Below are 15,366 nucleotides of genomic sequence, written 5' to 3' on the forward strand. Positions count from 1 at the left end.
CAGTTAGGCAGAGACTAATGTTCAAAGGGCTCTGCATTGTACATAAAGCGCTTCATGGCAGGGCACCCACCTATTTGAAATCTCGCCTGTCCCTTTATAAACCAGGGAGGGTGCTTAGATCTGCTGATTCCATCTATCTGGTTCAGCCACGTTGTAGACTGACCACGGTGGGTGGGCGTGCTTTCTCACATACTTTGCCAGCTATGTGGAATAAACTACCGCTGGAACTCCGCAATGAAAAGAAACTAATGCCCTTTCGCAAGAAATTAAAAACTGTGCTTTTCCAGCAAGCGTGGGGTGGCCGCTAATTGTAATCTGATGCATCTTTCATTGTCTTGCTGATCCTAACAAAGCGCTTAGAGACCCCTGGGTTATAGTGCGCTATATAAGTCACAATAAATAAATAAATAAATAAATAAATAAATTTTTACAGAGTTTTGCTTACTCAGAAGCTTCAATTTTGACCAATTTCAGGCACAGAAATGACTTTAAACACATTTATTTTAGTTGAAAAAGTAATAATTCACATCCAACATTAATTTACAGCCAAAAGATTCAATGTTAAAATTTCATCGAAATTGACCATTTTGGGAACGTTCGACAGCTCCGCGGTCATCGCTTTTCGGGAGAAAATTGATTTTTTGGACTGTACCTGAAATGATTCAAAATGTCAATTGGATCGTGCCTCATGTTGAATAACCACTTTTTAAACTCTAACAGTGACCAAAATTGCCATTTTTACAGAGTTTTGCTTACTCAGAAGCTTCAATTTTGGCCAATTTCAGGCACAGAAATGACTTTAAACACATTTATTTTAGTTGAAAAAGTAATAATTCACATCCAACATTCATTTACAGCCAAAAGATTCAATGTTAAAATTTCATCGAAATTGACCATTTTGGGAACGTTCGACAGCTCCGCGGTCATCGTTTTTCGGGAGAAAATTGATATTTTGGAATGTACCTAAAATGATTCAAAATGTCAATTGAATCGTGCCTCATGTTGAATAACCACTTTTTAAACCTTCACAGTGACCAAAATTGGAATTTTTACAGAGTTTTGCTTACTCAGTAGCTTTAATTATGACCAATTTCACGCACAGAAATTACTTTAAACACATTTATTTTAGTTGATAAAGTAATAATTCACATCCAACAGCAATTTACAGCAAAAAGATTAAATGTTAAAATTTCATCGAAATTGACCATTTTGGGAACGTTCAACAGCTCCGCGGTCATTGTTTTTCGGCAGAAAATTGAATTTTTGGACTGTACCTAAAATGATTAAAAATGTCAATTGGATCGTGCCTCATGTTGAATAACCACTTTTTAAACCCTCACAGGGACCAAAATTGCCATTTTTACAGAGTTTTGCTTACTCAGAAGCTTCAATTTTGACCAATTTCAGGCACAGAAATGACTTTAAACACATTTTTTTTAGTTGATAAAGTAATAATTCACATCCAACAGCAATTCACAGCCAAAAGATTAAATGTTAAAATTTCATCAAAATTGACCATTTTGGGAACGTTCGACAGCTCCGCGGTCATCGTTTTTCGGAAGAAAATTGAATTTTTGGACTGTACCTACAATGAATCACAATGTCAATTGGATCGTGCCTCATGTTGAATAACCACTTTTTAAACCCTCACAGGGCCCAAAATTGCCATTTTTACAGAGTTTTGCTTACTCAGAAGCTTCAATTTTGACCAATTTCAGGCACCGAAATGACTTTAAACACATTTATTTTAGTTGAAAAAGTAATAATTCACATCCAACATTAATTTACAGCCAAAAGATTCAATGTTAAAATTTCATCGAAATTGACCATTTTGGGAACGTTCAACAGCTCCACGGTAATCGTTTTTCGGCAGAAAATTGATTTTTTGGACTGTACCTAAAATGATTAAAAATGTCAATTGGATCGTGCCTCATGTTGAATAACCACTTTTTAAACCCTCACAGGGACCAAAATTGCCATTTTTACAGAGTTTTGCTTACTCAGAAGCTTCAATTTTGACCAATTTCAGGCACAGAAATGACTTTAAACACATTTTTTTTAGTTGATAAAGTAATAATTCACATCCAACAGCAATTCACTGCCAAAAGATTAAATGTTAAAATTTCATCAAAATTGACCATTTTGGGAACGTTCGACAGCTCCGCGGTCATCGTTTTTCGGAAGAAAATTGAATTTTTGGACTGTGCCTACAATGAATCACAATGTCAATTGGATCGTGCCTCATGTTGAATAACCACTTTTTAAACCCTCACAGGGACCAAAATTGCCATTTTTACAGAGTTTTGCTTACTCAGAAGCTTCAATTTTGACCAATTTCAGGCACCGAAATGACTTTAAACACATTTATTTTAGTTGAAAAAGTAATAATTCACATCCAACATTAATTTACAGCCAAAAGATTCAATGTTAAAATTTCATCGAAATTGACCATTTTGGGAACGTTCAACAGCTCCACGGTAATCGTTTTTCGGCAGAAAATTGATTTTTTGGACTGTACCTAAAATGATTCAAAATGTCAATTGGATCGTGCCTCATGTTGAATAACCACTTTTTAAACTCTCACAGTGACCAAAATTGCCATTTTTACAGAGTTTTGCTTACTCAGAAGCTTCAATTTTGACCAATTTCAGGCACAGAAATGACTTTAAACACATTTATTGTAGTTGAAAAAGTAATATTTCACATCCAACATTAATTTACAGCCAGAAGATTAAATGTTAAAATTTCATCGAAATTGACCTTTTTGGGAACGTTCAACAGCTCCGCGGTAATCGTTTTTCGGCAGAAAATTGATCTTTTGGACTGTACCTAAAATGATTCAAAATGTCGATTGGATCGATCCTCATGTTGAATAACCACTTTTTAAACTCTCACGTGACCAAAATTGCCATTTTTACAGAGTTTTGCTTACTCAGAAGGTTCAATTTTGACCAATTTCAGGCACAGAAATGACTTTAAACACATTTATTTTAGTTAAAAAAGTAATAATTCACATCCAACATTAATTTACAGCAAAAAGATTCAATGTTAAAATTTCATCGAAATTGACCATTTTGGGAACGTTCGACAGCTCTGCGGTCATCGTTTTTTGGCAGAAAATTAATTTTTTGGACTGTACCTAAAATGATTCAAAATGTCAATTGGATCGTGCCTCATGTTGAATATCCACTTTTTAAACCCTTACAGGGAACAAAATTGCCATTTTTACAGAGTTTTGCTTACTCAGAAGCTTTAATTTTGACCCATCCCAGGCACAGAAATGACTTTAAACACATTTATTTTAGTTGAAAAATTGATAAATCACATCCAACCGCAATTTACAGCCAAAAGATTAAATGTTAAAATTTCATTGAAATTGACCATTTTGGGAACGTTCGACAGCTCCGCGGTCATCGTTTTTCGGCAGAAAATTGATTTTTTGGGCTGTACCTACAATGATTCAAAATGTCAATTGGATCGTGAATCATGTTCAATAACCACTTTTGAAACCCTCACAGGGACCAAAATTGCCATTTTTACAGAGTTTTGCTTACTCAGAAGCTTCAATTTTGACCAATTTCAGGCACAGAAAAGACTTTAAACACATTTATTTTAGTTGAAAAAGTAATAATTCACATCCAACATTAATTTACAGCCAAAAGATTCAATGTTAAAATTTCATCGAAATTGACCATTTTGGGAACGTTCAACAGCTCCACGGTAATCGTTTTTTGGCAGAAAATTGATTTTTTGGACTGCACCTAAAATGATTCAAAATGTCAATTGGATCGTGCCTCATGTTGAATAACCACTTTTTAAACTCTCACAGTGACCAAAATTGCCATTTTTACAGAGTTTTGCTTACTCAGAAGCTTCAATTTTGACCAATTTCAGGCACAGAAATGACTTTAAACACATTTATTGTAGTTGAAAAAGTAATAATTCACATCCAACATTAATTTACAGCCAGAAGATTAAATGTTAAAATTTCATCGAAATTGACCTTTTTGGGAACGTTCAACAGCTCCGCGGTAATCGTTTTTCGGCAGAAAATTGATCTTTTGGACTGTACCTAAAATGATTCAAAATGTCGATTGGATCGATCCTCATGTTGAATAACCTCTTTTTAAACTCTCACGTGACCAAAATTGCCATTTTTACAGAGTTTTGCTTACTCAGAAGGTTCAATTTTGACCAATTTCAGGCACAGAAATGACTTTAAACACATTTTTTTTGTTGATAAAGTAATAATTCACATCCAACAGCAATTTACAGCCAGAAGATTAAATGTTAAAATTTCATAGAAATTGACCATTTTGGGAACGTTCGACAGCTCCGCGGTCATCGTTTTTTGGAAGAAAATTGAATTTTTGGACTGTACCTACAATGATTCACAATGTCAATTGGATCGTGCCTCATGTTGAATAACCACTTTTTAAACCCTCACAGGGACCAAAATTGCCATTTTTACAGAGTTTTGCTTACTCAGAAGCTTCAATTTTGACCAATTTCAGGCACAGAAATGACTTTAAACACATTTATTTTAGTTGAAAAAGTAATAATTCACATCCAACATTAATTTACAGGAAAAAAGATTCAATGTTAAAATTTCATCGAAATTTACCATTTTGGGAACGTTCGACAGCTCCGCGGTCATCGCTTTTCGGGAGAAAATTGATTTTTTGGACTGTAACTGAAATGATTCAAAATGTCAATTGGATCGTGCCTCATGTTGAATAACCACTTTTTAAACTCTCACAGTGACCAAAATTGCCATTTTTACAGTTTTGCTTACTCAGCAGCTTCAATTTTGGCCAATTTCAGGCACAGAAATGACTTTAAACACATTTATTTTAGTTGAAAAACGTAATAATTCACATCCAACATTCATTTACAGCCAAAAGATTCAATGTTAAAATTTCATCGAAATTGACCATTTTGGGAATGTTCGACAGCTCCGCGGTCATCGTTTTTCGGGAGAAAATTGATTTTTTGGAATGTACCTAAAATGATTCAAAATGTCAATTGAATCGTGCCTCATGTTCAATAACCACTTTTTAAACCCTCACAAGGACCAAAATTGCCATTTTTACAGAGTTTTGCTTACACAGAAGGTTCAATTTTGACCAATTTCAGGCACAGAAATGACTTTAAACACATTTATTTTAGTTGAAAAAGTAATAATTCACATCCAACATTAATTTACAGGAAAAAAGATTCAATGTTAAAATTTCATCGAAATTTACCATTTTGGGAACGTTCGACAGCTCCGCGGTCATCGCTTTTCGGGAGAAAATTGATTTTTTGGACTGTAACTGAAATGATTCAAAATGTCAATTGGATTGTGCCTCATGTTGAATAACCACTTTTTAAACTCTCACAGTGACCAAAATTGCCATTTTTACAGTTTTGCTTACTCAGCAGCTTCAATTTTGGCCAATTTCAGGCACAGAAATGACTTTAAACACATTTATTTTAGTTGAAAAAAGTAATAATTCACATCCAACATTCATTTACAGCCAAAAGATTCAATGTTAAAATTTCATCGAAATTGACCATTTTGGGAACGTTCGACAGCTCTGCGGTCATCGTTTTTCGACAGAAAATTTATTTTTTGGACTGTACCTAAAATGATTCAAAATGTCAATTGGATTGTGCCTCATGTTGAATATCCACTTTTTAAACCCTTACAGGGAACAAAATTGCCATTTTTACAGAGTTTTGCTTACTCAGAAGCTTTAATTTTGACCCATCCCAGGCACAGAAATGACTTTAAACACATTTATTTTAGTTGAAAAATTGATAAATCACATCCAACCGCAATTTACAGCCAAAAGATTAAATGTTAAAATTTCATTGAAATTGACCATTTTGGGAACGTTCGACAGCTCCGCGGTCATCGTTTTTCGGCAGAAAATTGATTTTTTGGGCTGTACCTACAATGATTCAAAATGTCAATTGGATCGTGCCTCATGTTGAATAACCACTTTTTAAACTCTCACAGTGACCAAAATTGCCATTTTTACAGTTTTGCTTACTCAGCAGCTTCAATTTTGGCCAATTTCAGGCACAGAAATGACTTTAAACACATTTATTTTAGTTGAAAAAAGTAATAATTCACATCCAACATTCATTTACAGCCAAAAGATTCAATGTTAAAATTTCATCGAAATTGACCATTTTGGGAATGTTCGACAGCTCCGCGGTCATCGTTTTTCGGGAGAAAATTGATTTTTTGGAATGTACCTAAAATGATTCAAAATGTCAATTGAATCGTGCCTCATGTTCAATAACCACTTTTTAAACCCTCACAGGGACCAAAATTGCCATTTTTACAGAGTTTTGCTTACTCAGAAGCTTCAATTTTGACCAATTTCAGGCACAGAAAATACTTTAAACACATTTATTTTAGTTGAAAAAGTAATAATTCACATCCAACATTAATTTACAGCCAAAAGATTCAATGTTAAAATTTCATCGAAATTGACCATTTTGGGAACGTTCAACAGCTCCACGGTAATCGTTTTTCGGCAGAAAATTGATTTTTTGGACTGTACCTAAAATGATTCAAAATGTCAATTGGATCGTGCCTCATGTTGAATAACCACTTTTTAAACTCTCACAGTGACCAAAATTGCCATTTTTACAGAGTTTTGCTTACTCAGAAGCTTCAATTTTGACCAATTTCAGGCACAGAAATGACTTTAAACACATTTATTGTAGTTGAAAAAGTAATATTTCACATCCAACATTAATTTACAGCCAGAAGATTAAATGTTAAAATTTCATCGAAATTGACCTTTTTGGGAACGTTCAACAGCTCCGCGGTAATTGTTTTTCGGCAGAAAACTGATCTTTTGGACTGTACCTAAAATGATTCAAAATGTCGATTGGATCGATCCTCATGTTGAATAACCACTTTTTAAACTCTCACGTGACCAAAATTGCCATTTTTACAGAGTTTTGCTTACTCAGAAGGTTCAATTTTGACCAATTTCAGGCACAGAAATGACTTTAAACACATTTATTTTAGTTAAAAAAGTAATAATTCACATCCAACATTAATTTACAGCCAAAAGATTCAATGTTAAAATTTCATCGAAATTGACCATTTTGGGAACGTTCGACAGCTCTGCGGTCATCGTTTTTCGGCAGAAAATTAATTTTTTGGACTGTACCTAAAATGATTCAAAATGTCAATTGGATCGTGCCTCATGTTGAATATCCACTTTTTAAACCCTTACAGGGAACAAAATTGCCATTTTTACAGAGTTTTGCTTACTCAGAAGCTTTAATTTTGACCCATCCCAGGCACAGAAATGACTTTAAACACATTTATTTTAGTTGAAAAATTGATAAATCACATCCAACCGCAATTTACAGCCAAAAGATTAAATGTTAAAATTTCATTGAAATTGACCATTTTGGCAACGTTCGACAGCTCCGCGGTCATCGTTTTTCGGCAGAAAATTGATTTTTTGGGCTGTACCTACAATGATTCAAAATGTCAATTGGATCGTGAATCATGTTCAATAACCACTTTTTAAACCCTCACAGGGACCAAAATTGCCATTTTTACAGAGTTTTGCTTACTCAGAAGCTTCAATTTTGACCAATTTCAGGCACAGAAATGACTTTAAACACATTTATTGTAGTTGAAAAAGTAATAATTCACATCCAACATTAATTTACAGCCAGAAGATTAAATGTTAAAATTTCATCGAAATTGACCTTTTTGGGAACGTTCAACAGCTCCGCGGTAATCGTTTTTCGGCAGAAAATTGATCTTTTGGACTGTACCTAAAATGATTCAAAATGTCGATTGGATCGATCCTCATGTTGAATAACCTCTTTTTAAACTCTCACGTGACCAAAATTGCCATTTTTACAGAGTTTTGCTTACTCAGAAGGTTCAATTTTGACCAATTTCAGGCACAGAAATGACTTTAAACACATTTTTTTTGTTGATAAAGTAATAATTCACATCCAACAGCAATTTACAGCCAGAAGATTAAATGTTAAAATTTCATAGAAATTGACCATTTTGGGAACGTTCGACAGCTCCGCGGTCATCGTTTTTCGGAAGAAAATTGAATTTTTGGACTGTACCTACAATGATTCACAATGTCAATTGGATCGTGCCTCATGTTGAATAACCACTTTTTAAACCCTCACAGGGACCAAAATTGCCATTTTTACAGAGTTTTGCTTACTCAGAAGCTTCAATTTTGACCAATTTCAGGCACAGAAATGACTTTAAACACATTTATTTTAGTTGAAAAAGTAATAATTCACATCCAACATTAATTTACAGGAAAAAAGATTCAATGTTAAAATTTCATCGAAATTTACCATTTTGGGAACGTTCGACAGCTCCGCGGTCATCGCTTTTCGGGAGAAAATTGATTTTTTGGACTGTAACTGAAATGATTCAAAATGTCAATTGGATCGTGCCTCATGTTGAATAACCACTTTTTAAACTCTCACAGTGACCAAAATTGCCATTTTTACAGTTTTGCTTACTCAGCAGCTTCAATTTTGGCCAATTTCAGGCACAGAAATGACTTTAAACACATTTATTTTAGTTGAAAAAAGTAATAATTCACATCCAACATTCATTTACAGCCAAAAGATTCAATGTTAAAATTTCATCGAAATTGACCATTTTGGGAATGTTCGACAGCTCCGCGGTCATCGTTTTTCGGGAGAAAATTGATTTTTTTGAATGTACCTAAAATGATTCAAAATGTCAATTGAATCGTGCCTCATGTTCAATAACCACTTTTTAAACCCTCACAAGGACCAAAATTGCCATTTTTACAGAGTTTTGCTTACACAGAAGGTTCAATTTTGACCAATTTCAGGCACAGAAATGACTTTAAACACATTTATTTTAATTGAAAAAGTAATAATTCACATCCAACATTAATTTACAGGAAAAAAGATTCAATGTTAAAATTTCATCGAAATTTACCATTTTGGGAACGTTCGACAGCTCCGCGGTCATCGCTTTTCGGGAGAAAATTGATTTTTTGGACTGTAACTGAAATGATTCAAAATGTCAATTGGATCGTGCCTCATGTTGAATAACCACTTTTTAAACTCTCACAGTGACCAAAATTGCCATTTTTACAGTTTTGCTTACTCAGCAGCTTCAATTTTGGCCAATTTCAGGCACAGAAATGACTTTAAACACATTTATTTTAGTTGAAAAAAGTAATAATTCACATCCAACATTCATTTACAGCCAAAAGATTCAATGTTAAAATTTCATCGAAATTGACCATTTTGGGAACGTTCGACAGCTCTGCGGTCATCGTTTTTCGACAGAAAATTTATTTTTTGGACTGTACCTAAAATGATTCAAAATGTCAATTGGATTGTGCCTCATGTTGAATATCCACTTTTTAAACCCTTACAGGGAACAAAATTGCCATTTTTACAGAGTTTTGCTTACTCAGAAGCTTTAATTTTGACCCATCCCAGGCACAGAAATGACTTTAAACACATTTATTTTAGTTGAAAAATTGATAAATCACATCCAACCGCAATTTACAGCCAAAAGATTAAATGTTAAAATTTCATTGAAATTGACCATTTTGGGAACGTTCGACAGCTCCGCGGTCATCGTTTTTCGGCAGAAAATTGATTTTTTGGGCTGTACCTACAATGATTCAAAATGTCAATTGGATCGTGAATCATGTTCAATAACCACTTTTTAAACCCTCACAGGGACCAAAATTGCCATTTTTACAGAGTTTTGCTTACTCAGAAGCTTCAATGTTGACCAATTTCAGGCACAGAAAAGACTTTAAACACATTTATTTTAGTTGAAAAAGTAATAATTCACATCCAACATTAATTTACAGCCAAAAGATTCAATGTTAAAATTTCATCGAAATTGACCATTTTGGGAACATTCAACAGCTCCACGGTAATTGTTTTTCGGCAGAAAATTGATTTTTTGGACTGCACCTAAAATGATTCAAAATGTCAATTGGATCGTGCCTCATGTTGAATAACCACTTTTTAAACTCTCACAGTGACCAAAATTGCCATTTTTACAGAGTTTTGCTTACTCAGAAGCTTCAATTTTGACCAATTTCAGGCACAGAAAAGACTTTAAACACATTTATTTTAGTTGAAAAAGTAATAATTCACATCCAACATTAATTTACAGCCAAAAGATTCAATGTTAAAATTTCATCGAAATTGACCATTTTGGGAACGTTCAACAGCTCCACGGTAATCGTTTTTCGGCAGAAAATTGATTTTTTGGACTGTACCTAAAATGATTCACAATGTCAATTGGATCGTGCCTCATGTTGAATAACCACTTTTTAAACCCTCACAGGGACCAAAATTGCCATTTTTACAGAGTTTTGCTTACTCAGAAGCTTCAATTTTGACCAATTTCAGGCACAGAAATGACTTTAAACACATTTATTTTAGTTGAAAAAGTAATAATTCACATCCAACATTAATTTACAGGAAAAAAGATTCAATGTTAAAATTTCATCGAAATGACTTTAAACACATTTATTGTAGTTGAAAAAGTAATATTTCACATCCAACATTAATTTACAGCCAGAAGATTAAATGTTAAAATTTCATCGAAATTGACCTTTTTGGGAACGTTCAACAGCTCCGCGGTAATCGTTTTTCGGCAGAAAACTGATCTTTTGGACTGTACCTAAAATGATTCAAAATGTCGATTGGATCGATCCTCATGTTGAATAACCACTTTTTAAACTCTCACGTGACCAAAATTGCCATTTTTACAGAGTTTTGCTTACTCAGAAGGTTCAATTTTGACCAATTTCAGGCACAGAAATGACTTTAAACACATTTATTTTAGTTAAAAAAGTAATAATTCACATCCAACATTAATTTACAGCCAAAAGATTCAATGTTAAAATTTCATCGAAATTGACCATTTTGGGAACGTTCGACAGCTCTGCGGTCATCGTTTTTCGGCAGAAAATTAATTTTTTGGACTGTACCTAAAATGATTCAAAATGTCAATTGGATCGTGCCTCATGTTGAATATCCACTTTTTAAACCCTTACAGGGAACAAAATTGCCATTTTTACAGAGTTTTGCTTACTCAGAAGCTTTAATTTTGACCCATCCCAGGCACAGAAATGACTTTAAACACATTTATTTTAGTTGAAAAATTGATAAATCACATCCAACCGCAATTTACAGCCAAAAGATTAAATGTTAAAATTTCATTGAAATTGACCATTTTGGCAACGTTCGACAGCTCCGCGGTCATCGTTTTTCGGCAGAAAATTGATTTTTTGGGCTGTACCTACAATGATTCAAAATGTCAATTGGATCGTGAATCATGTTCAATAACCACTTTTTAAACCCTCACAGGGACCAAAATTGCCATTTTTACAGAGTTTTGCTTACTCAGATTCTTCAATTTTGACCAATTTCAGGCACAGAAAAGACTTTAAACACATTTATTTTAGTTGAAAAAGTAATAATTCACATCCAACATTAATTTACAGCCAGAAGATTAAATGTTAAAATTTCATCGAAATTGACCTTTTTGGGAACGTTCAACAGCTCCGCGGTAATCGTTTTTCGGCAGAAAACTGATCTTTTGGACTGTACCTAAAATGATTCAAAATGTCGATTGGATCGATCCTCATGTTGAATAACCACTTTTTACACTCTCACGTGACCAAAATTGCCATTTTTACAGAGTTTTGCTTACTCAGAAGGTTCAATTTTGACCAATTTCAGGCACAGAAATGACTTTAAACACATTTATTTTAGTTAAAAAAGTAATAATTCACATCCAACATTAATTTACAGCCAAAAGATTCAATGTTAAAATTTCATCGAAATTGACCATTTTGGGAACGTTCGACAGCTCTGCGGTCATCGTTTTTCGGCAGAAAATTACTTTTTTGGACTGTACCTAAAATGATTCAAAATGTCAATTGGATCGTGCCTCATGTTGAATATCCACGTTTTAAACCCTTACAGGGAACAAAATTGCCATTTTTACAGAGTTTTGCTTACTCAGAAGCTTCAATTTTGACCAATTTCAGGCACAGAAATGACTTTAAACACATTTATTTTAGTTGAAAAAGTAATAATTCACATCCAACAGCAATTTACAGCCAAAAGATTAAATGTTAAAATTTCATCGAAATTGACCATTTTGGGAACGTTCAACAGCTCCGCGGTCATCGTTTTTCGGCAGAAAATTGATTTTTTGGGCTGTACCTACAATGATTCAAAATGTCAATTGGATCGTGAATCATGTTCAATAACCACTTTTTAAACCCTCACAGGGAACAAAATTGCCATTTTTACAGAGTTTTGCTTACTCAGAAGCTTTAATTTTGACCCATCCCAGGCACAGAAATGACTTTAAACACATTTATTTTAGTTGAAAAATTGATAACTCACATCCAACCGCAATTTACAGCCAAAAGATTAAATGTTAAAATTTCATTGAAATTGACCATTTTGGCAACGTTCGACAGCTCCGCGGTCATCGTTTTTCGGCAGAAAATTGATTTTTTGGGCTGTACCTACAATGATTCAAAATGTCAATTGGATCGTGAATCATGTTCAATAACCACTTTTTAAACCCTCACAGGGACCAAAATTGCCATTTTTACAGAGTTTTGCTTACTCAGATTCTTCAATTTTGACCAATTTCAGGCACAGAAAAGACTTTAAACACATTTATTTTAGTTGAAAAAGTAATAATTCACATCCAACATTAATTTACAGCCAGAAGATTAAATGTTAAAATTTCATCGAAATTGACCTTTTTGGGAACGTTCAACAGCTCCGCGGTAATCGTTTTTCGGCAGAAAACTGATCTTTTGGACTGTACCTAAAATGATTCAAAATGTCGATTGGATCGATCCTCATGTTGAATAACCACTTTTTACACTCTCACGTGACCAAAATTGCCATTTTTACAGAGTTTTGCTTACTCAGAAGGTTCAATTTTGACCAATTTCAGGCACAGAAATGACTTTAAACACATTTATTTTAGTTAAAAAAGTAATAATTCACATCCAACATTAATTTACAGCCAAAAGATTCAATGTTAAAATTTCATCGAAATTGACCATTTTGGGAACGTTCGACAGCTCTGCGGTCATCGTTTTTCGGCAGAAAATTACTTTTTTGGACTGTACCTAAAATGATTCAAAATGTCAATTGGATCGTGCCTCATGTTGAATATCCACGTTTTAAACCCTTACAGGGAACAAAATTGCCATTTTTACAGAGTTTTGCTTACTCAGAAGCTTTAATTTTGACCCATCCCAGGCACAGAAATGACTTTAAACACATTTATTTTAGTTGAAAAATTGATAAATCACATCCAACCGCAATTTACAGCCAAAAGATTAAATGTTAAAATTTCATTGAAATTGACCATTTTGGCAACGTTCGACAGCTCCGCGGTCATCGTTTTTCGGCAGAAAATTGATTTTTTGGGCTGTACCTACAATGATTCAAAATGTCAATTGGATCGTGAATCATGTTCAATAACCACTTTTTAAACCCTCACAGGGACCAAAATTGCCATTTTTACAGAGTTTTGCTTACTCAGAAGCTTCAATTTTGACCAATTTCAGGCACAGAAAAGACTTTAAACACATTTATTTTAGTTGAAAAAGTAATAATTCACATCCAACAATAATTTACAGCCAAAAGATTCAATGTTAAAATTTCATCGAAATTGACCATTTTGGGAACATTCAACAGCTCCACGGTAATCGTTTTTCGGCAGAAAATTGATTTTTTGGACTGCACCTAAAATGATTCAAAATGTCAATTGGATCGTGCCTCATGTTGAATAACCACTTTTTAAACTCTCACAGTGACCAAAATTGCCATTTTTACAGAGTTTTGCTTACTCAGAAGCTTCAATTTTGACCAATTTCAGGCACAGAAAAGACTTTAAACACATTTATTTTAGTTGAAAAAGTAATAATTCACATCCGACATTAATTTACAGCCAAAAGATTCAATGTTAAAATTTCATCGAAATTGACCATTTTGGGAACGTTCAACAGCTCCACGGTAATCGTTTTTCGGCAGAAAATTGATTTTTTGGACTGTACCTAAAATGATTCAAAATGTCAATTGGATCGTGCCTCATGTTGAATAACCACTTTTTAAACTCTCACAGTGACCAAAATTGCCATTTTTAGAGAGTTTTGCTTACTCAGAAGCTTCAATTTTGACCAATTTCAGGCACAGAAATGACTTTAAACACATTTATTGTAGTTGAAAAAGTAATATTTCACATCCAACATTAATTTACAGCCAGAAGATTAAATGTTAAAATTTCATCGAAATTGACCTTTTTGGGAACGTTCAACAGCTCCGCGGTAATCGTTTTTCGGCAGAAAATTGATCTTTTGGACTGTACCTAAAATGATTCAAAATGTCGATTGGATCGATCCTCATGTTGAATAACCACTTTTTAAACTCTCACGTGACCAAAATTGCCATTTTTACAGAGTTTTGCTTACTCAGAAGGTTCAATTTTGACCAATTTCAGGCACAGAAATGACTTTAAACACATTTATTTTAGTTAAAAAAGTAATAATTCACATCCAACATTAATTTACAGCCAAAAGATTCAATGTTAAAATTTCATCGAAATTGACCATTTTGGGAACGTTCGACAGCTCTGCGGTCATCGTTTTTCGGCAGAAAATTAATTTTTTGGACTGTACCTAAAATGATTCAAAATGTCAATTGGATCGTGCCTCATGTTGAATATCCACTTTTTAAACCCTTACAGGGAACAAAATTGCCATTTTTACAGAGTTTTGCTTACTCAGAAGCTTTAATTTTGACCCATCCCAGGCACAGAAATGACTTTAAACACATTTATTTTAGTTGAAAAATTGATAAATCACATCCAACCGCAATTTACAGCCAAAAGATTAAATGTTAAAATTTCATTGAAATTGACCATTTTGGGAACGTTCGACAGCTCCGCGGTCATCGTTTTTCGGCAGAAAATTGATTTTTTGGGCTGTACCTACAATGATTCAAAATGTCAATTGGATCGTGAATCATGTTCAATAACCACTTTTTAAACCCTCACAGGGACCAAAATTGCCATTTTTACAGAGTTTTGCTTACTCAGAAGCTTCAATTTTGACCAATTTCAGGCACAGAAATGACTTTAAACACATTTATTTTAGTTGAAAAAGTAATAATTCACATCCAACATTAATTTACAGCCAAAAGATTCAATGTTAAAATTTCATCGAAATTGACCATTTTGGGAACGTTCAACAGCTCCACGGTAATCGTTTTTCGGCAGAAAATTGATTTTTTGGACTGCACCTAAAATGATTC

The sequence above is a fragment of the Lissotriton helveticus genome, chromosome 9 (genome assembly GCF_964261635.1).
Source record: "Lissotriton helveticus chromosome 9, aLisHel1.1, whole genome shotgun sequence".
Taxonomy (NCBI): domain Eukaryota; kingdom Metazoa; phylum Chordata; class Amphibia; order Caudata; family Salamandridae; genus Lissotriton; species Lissotriton helveticus.